The sequence below is a fragment of the Typopeltis vanoorti genome, chromosome 15, assembly GCF_054136105.1.
Source record: "Typopeltis vanoorti isolate ZY-2024b chromosome 15, IOZ_Tvanoo_1.0, whole genome shotgun sequence".
Classification (NCBI taxonomy): Eukaryota; Metazoa; Arthropoda; class Arachnida; order Uropygi; family Thelyphonidae; genus Typopeltis; species Typopeltis vanoorti.
This window is the reverse complement of record NC_143563.1, coordinates 64,007,672-64,014,509: the sequence shown is the minus strand read 5'-3', so window position 1 is coordinate 64,014,509 and position 6,838 is coordinate 64,007,672.

Here is a 6,838-nt window from a genome sequence, read left to right as displayed (position 1 = left end):
GGCGAAATGTCAAGAGGCTCAAATTTTGATCTAAACAAATGAATCAACAGCTGTTAGAATATTAGCGATAGGTAAATTTTGATTGGAGAAAATACATGGAAGAGAATGTAATATGGCAAACTGATTTAATGGTGGCAGAATCACATTTCACTGTATGGGGCATCGGCATCCATAACCAGGGACAACTGTATCCTTGCCACGTGTGGGTACAGATGCTCGCACCAGCAGATTCCATCCCGCGTCTAGTCAGTTTTGCTTAATGGATTCTGCAATGTGGTACCGAATTCGTTTTTCTCCATAGTGTGGTTTTTAAGGATGAATCTCAATTCACTCATGGTGGTATAGTGAAATTTCATAACAGGCAGTCAGCAAAGATTCCATGATGAAAAGTCACGGCATTTCCGTCGAACATTTTATTTGTGCCTATCCTGACAGTTGGATAGGTAGAGATGAGCAAGTTGAATGGTCACCACGATTTCTGGATATGAATCCATTGGATTTCTTTGTATGGGAACAGCTGAAGATGGATGTTATGCTACACTGGTGCTTAATGAACAGGTTCTCCATCAAAGGGTCGTGAATGGTTAAACGACAATGCAGAACACTCCAGGACTTCTCGAACGTGAACAGCAATCGCTTGACTGCACTATGAGCTGATCTTCATGAGCATCGCTGCTTATGGAGACCATTTCGAACATTTGCAAAGTAAGCATAGGTAGCAGCTACCCTCAGTAATTTCCTGTGTGATGCCTGGTAACTCACTTCTTCAAGGCATCCCTCCACGATACTACAGTTAGAGAGATCCAGATTTAAATCCTGTAGAAGAGAATTTTCTAAACTTTATTCATCCACGGAGGATAGTAGAAGGCCTTCTACTATCCTTCGGTTGACAAACCAAATCAATTTTTAATTTAAATTTCATTTCAATTTTCTCCCTGTTAATCTCACATTATTTACGTGAGATTAATTGAAATGTCCTTCTCCCGGAAAAGTGGGGTTTTTAATCTCGCAAAATACGCAAACTGGCAAATATATAGCTAATAGACATACCGGTCTTATATTCTTATTCTTGTATGAAAATCGCCTAAAACTGTACGCTTTTCACGGAATCATTTAAATTTTAACAGCAAACTTGATTTTTTCCTACATTCATTTCGATTCCATAATATTACCCTACCGAGCCAGAAAACAATAAAATAAAATAAAGACAACGTTTTCAAATGAGGCTTTCATAAGGGGGGGGGGTAGTATAGAAGAAAACGGGTGTGTTATCCAGTAGGTTCTACAAAGAAAGGCAATACCCACCGGACAACTGTATGTTGCGATGTCGCGTGTAAAATTGTTTGTAGTTTAATGATCCACGAAACGAACTTAATCACTCATAAGAAATGTGATTTAAAACAGAGTGGCTTTAAATTTGATACGTATGCATACCTGACGATATGTTAACAGCAAGCGGTATTTTTCTCCTTTCAGTCATGTCTATCAGAGTCACTTAAGGGTGAAAACTAGATAATGGAAACTTCCATATAGTTTGTAAGGAATGCGGAGAACTTTATTTTTTTAAAATTTTATTTTAACTCAGTGTCCAATTCTAACCTCGTGGTAAGACCCATTAGCAGTATCCACATGAATAGTAAACAAACGAGGATAGGTTGAGAATTTGGGACTTGGCCGACCAAAGTGTGTTCTGTATTGGCTTTTATGGTGTGCACAAACCATTTTTCAATGTGTGGTTTCCACAAACTACTAACAAAAATTATGATACAACATTTATTTATTTATTGTTGTCCGCCCCCCCCCCCCTTCTTCAACCTTCCTTTAGGACTGGTAGAGCCCTAAAGGAAGGTTGACTGATAGAGATTAAGTATGTATTTTATGACTGTAGATCCATATGTGTTCACGGGGCCGGTTTGCCTGTTCTGCGGGTGAAAAACGTTTCCGGGTGAAAAAAAAAAAACCCTCTACTTCCGTATGAGACTGGCTAACTCACTTTTTAGTCGAAAGAGACCAAGTAAAGGGGTTCGTCTATACCAACTGAGCTACGGAGACTCTATGATACAATTCATGCGGTTGGCATCGCCCGATTAAACAAAGCAAAGATTAGTTTCGTCAAGAAACCAGAACGAATAGTGTGAAAAAGTCAGCTGCTAGAGCAAATCTAACGACAACAGAATTGAAGATAAGCATATCACGTAACAAATAGTGTTAAATGATAACTATTATCCATTAAATTTACGCAACTGTGATGAACGAAAGAGAAGAGTAGTAATAGCATTCAACATTTGAATGACAAATAATTTCAAGTAGAGTGATGTGGAGAAATATCAAAATGAAAAACTGGACAATGAGACTTATTTTCCTTGATACTATGAACTCTCCATTTACGAATTTCAAAATATTAAGACTAAAATATTGCTACTACTCCCTCTGCAAAATGAAAAGGTGTTAAAGAATTTCTAAATAATTTATTTGGAAATTGTTGCTTGCTACTACTACTACCACCACCAAAATAAAATAATAGAAGCAACTTTCAAAGATGACCCGTCCAGATCACACAGTTCCTATCATATTTCTCAAACTCATTCACTCATGCTACATTCTCACTATGTCTAGATATTCCATCTCTTGTCGTGCATTCCATCACTACAGCACACTACATTCTAGTGTTTTTCCAAATTATAAAGCCTCACAATTAGTGACAATGAACACATAAAACCCTTCTCGACTACCCACAACGCTAGCCTATCTAAATCCTCCTGAAAAAATACTACATCCGAATTATTTTTATTGTCCCAACTTTGTATCGTCAGCAAACAACTGTCCCTTAAAACCAAGTGCTATGACATCTGTGTCTATCAGGGTCTCACAACTTAAATGCCAATTAATCGTGTGTAAATTATGTCTTTACAAATTAAGAAAATACAGTATAAGCTTTGATCCCGTGCTGTTGTTATCCTATTGTGAAACGTAATCAAACTGCCAAAACTAACCCTCCTTTAACGAATCCATGATGTTTTCCGAAAGGATTCCTTCTCTTATCAACTAATGTTATAATCGAATTCGAAGCAGCTTTTCCAAGACCTTTACACTATCACACAATAAACACAGAATGGACGTAATTCGATTCCTCTGTTTTAGGAATATCTAATTTCGGAGTTATTAGTACAGAGTAATTATCAGTGGCGGCCCATACATAAGCACTGCGACACTGCAGCACCCCCAAGGAAAAAATGAAAAATTTAAATTTTGTTTGTGTTTATAAATAATAACAATGCTTACAACATTATATAAATGCAATACAACATGTTAAAGGTTACAGCTTATGTTTTGAGCTTGATTAAATAGTCAATAATTGGAATTGTTCGATTAACGCTTTAGATTACGAAACATATGCACTGCGATCTAACGCCGATATTCGTTTGCGTTTGTCATTGAACGTTACGTCATTCCCACACTGCCCAAACAGCAGTGTATTTTTAGTATCCATACGCAAGTTATTGCTGTGAGATATGAAACGTTTATTATTGGTGCTTGTGCGTGGCGAACTACTTTTTGTTAATCTTATTTCATTTTGTTAAAATAACATATAATTATTTATTTATTATAGATACAAGGCTGAATTATGACGAGTGTCACTGTTGAAAATATGAAAAGAATTATATTTTTTCAATTATCGTTACACGAAACAAATGCACTGCGATCTAACGCCGATATTCGTTTGTGCTTGTCATTGCTATTGATACGAAATTTTTATTATTGGTATTTGTTCGTGGTGAGGTTGAAATATTTTTAATAAAGCAATTTTTAATATGTAAATTTATTTATTAATAAATTCGTTACTGATTAGGAAAAAATATTTTTTTTTCTTTTTGTATATGCAGCACCCCCACTTAAAATTTTCACCGGCCGCCACTAGTAATTATCTAACAGAACAAGTAATTAGGTTTTCTCTTTTAGCAATGGATAAGTCTCGGAAGAATGGAATATGGTTACCAGTTTTACAGGCAACCATTTTCCACTCATCCGGGACTTATCCTTTTTGATAGATTTTCTTCACGAACATCCAAGTCAGAGGCACAGTTAACTTCTCGAAGTCTAGCTTTAAAATATGGGGGAGATATCTCATCCAGTTGTATTCTTTACTGACTTTGTCCATCCATGTACTCTATGACATTGTATTTTCCCTCGAAATCTTTGACATTAAGGAAATTAAAGAAATCATTGCCATTAAGTGATTCTTTTTAACAATCAGTGAACATTCTAATTCTTTAATAATCTAAATCAATGTGTTCATAAAGCCCCCCGAATAATATACTCGTAAAAGATCAAATATAAACTTCTTAAATAATTTATATTCAAATATTAAACATGGCCATAATTTTGAATTCGCATGCTATTAACATTAATGGTCATTAATTTTAAATCTGAATGCTATTAACATTCATCAGCACAATATTAAAATTAGCAGTAACCAAAAGACTTGAAAATTACTGCAAACTCTGATGTACATTATATTTATTTACATAATATTTATAAAGCACAAATGAGTACTTACTGAGTTGTACAATGCAGACATCACAGCAGCCACAGAAACCCCCACCTTTCTTGATTACTCCGCACTTACGCGAACAATATTCAATATTTACAGGAGGACACCAAACTGACTGACAAATATTAGGAGTACATGAAATACTAATACCGTCCACAAGTGTCGTTACACTAACTAACATTAAAACAGAAATTATCTGGAATGTAAAATTTAAAAAATAATCAATATAAATATTTTCTACAATTTTAAGAATTAATATTAATATTAATATTACTGACTAATTAAACACATATTAGTAAAAATAAATAAATAATTCTTCCCGCTTTAAGCCTTAAGATAACGTCTTTTGGTATACTCATCTAACGAAGATTACTTTCCAAAAGACGATGTCTTCGTTCTACGTGAATGTCGCTACTGTATTAATTTTTATTTTTTTCATAGCATAATAGTACAAATAAAATAAAATAAAAATATCGTAAAAAAATAGGGTACAAAAATAATATAAAATAAAAATAGCGAAAGTTAGTTTAAAGAAAGTTAGAGCCCAAATTAAAAATATTAGGCCATGTTTCATGGCCTAATATTTTTAATTTGGATAAAGAAATATTAGGATAAGAAAAATCCTACATTTGTCATTGCTATACATACTACTTGATGCACGTACCATGGCTAAAACTTCTTTTATCAAGTACACACTTTAGTGCGTATAAAAAGATTGGTATGTCTTCCTTCTATTGCTGCGATTGTATGAGTTGTACGGCAAAATTATCAGCCGACTCTTATCTATGGAAATAAATGGATATTTCGTTTTGCGAGAAGCAAGTAAATACAGCGCGTTAACATGAGATCGTCTGACCAGAGTTCACTAAATACTATTAGAGCAAACATATATTATGTTTGTCTATTCGCAATAGAATATCTATTACACATATTACGTGAGGCAGCACATTAGTTAGTTATAATTTCTATCTCAACAATTTGAATTCAAACGGAAGCTAAGGTATCAATTATTATTTTAAAAATCTGATACTATGTCACAATGCGTAACACAAGTTGTTTACAATAGATAAAATATTTCACAATTATATACACCAGTTCAGAATAATATTGCTTCCGGATTGGTGTAAATATTATTTAGAAAGTGGAATTAGGCGGCTTTATTATTTTTATTATTATTATTATTATTATTATTATTATTATTATTATTATTATTATTATTATTATTATTATTATTTGAGACCTCCAGGGAGACAAAGACTCATTCAGGGAGGCTATAAATCAACCAAACTAATTGTCATCCCTTCTCTTTAATTCATTGACACGAGATGCACTCACAACCTCTGAAGGCAAACTATTCCACTCACAGCACTGTGAGAGAAAAAACCTAGCTCTTACCCCTTTCTTGACTGCGAACAAACTTAACTTCCATGGATGCCCCCGTGTTCTCTCCGCAGATCCCATAATCCGGATATAATATTTGTAACTCTTCTTTGCATCCTTTCCACAGCTTCTTTATCCCCTTGGAACCGGGAGACAAAAATCTGCACACAGTAATCCAGGTGTGGTCTTATCAAAACTTTACAGTGAGGCAAAATTACTTCCTTATCCTTAGATGTCAAAGTTCGCTTCAAGATCGCAATTATCTTCTGAGTTGTATTTGAAACTTTTGCTATGTGACCTTTGAACTTCAAATTCATACCCACCATATATTTTCAGCAGCATAATATAATATGCTGCTGGAAATCTCATCATGCCAAAGTACATAACTTTACACTTACTAACATTATACTGATAGCCATTTTCTTTTGCTTTGTAAGTGATCGATATCAATAGGCATCCCAGATTGCCCTCTCTATCTTGGCATCATCGGCAAACACTTGGAGATTTCCTGTTAGACCTACCCTGATGTTTTTAATCTATAGATCGAACAACAGTGGCCCGAGAAATAAGCCCTGAGATAAACTCTGGTTACTACCGTATACCACTTTTTGATATCTGTCTGTCAACCATTCACCGATCCAAGTCAAAAGTCTATATTCCAATCTCGTGTTCTCCAGTTTATGCAACAGCCTTTCGTGTGGTATCCTATCAAATGCCTTAGAAAAATCTAACATCATCATGGTGTATCCATTCCTTTTATCCAATTCGAGCTAAGACTTAAGTTATACAAACACGTGAAAGGCCCAGAGAATTCGACTGAACATTCCTTTAGCAAAAGGGCAGATATTCCATATGTCCCTATAGACAAATTCTTATCCAGGTTATGCAACAGCTCTTTAACCTCAT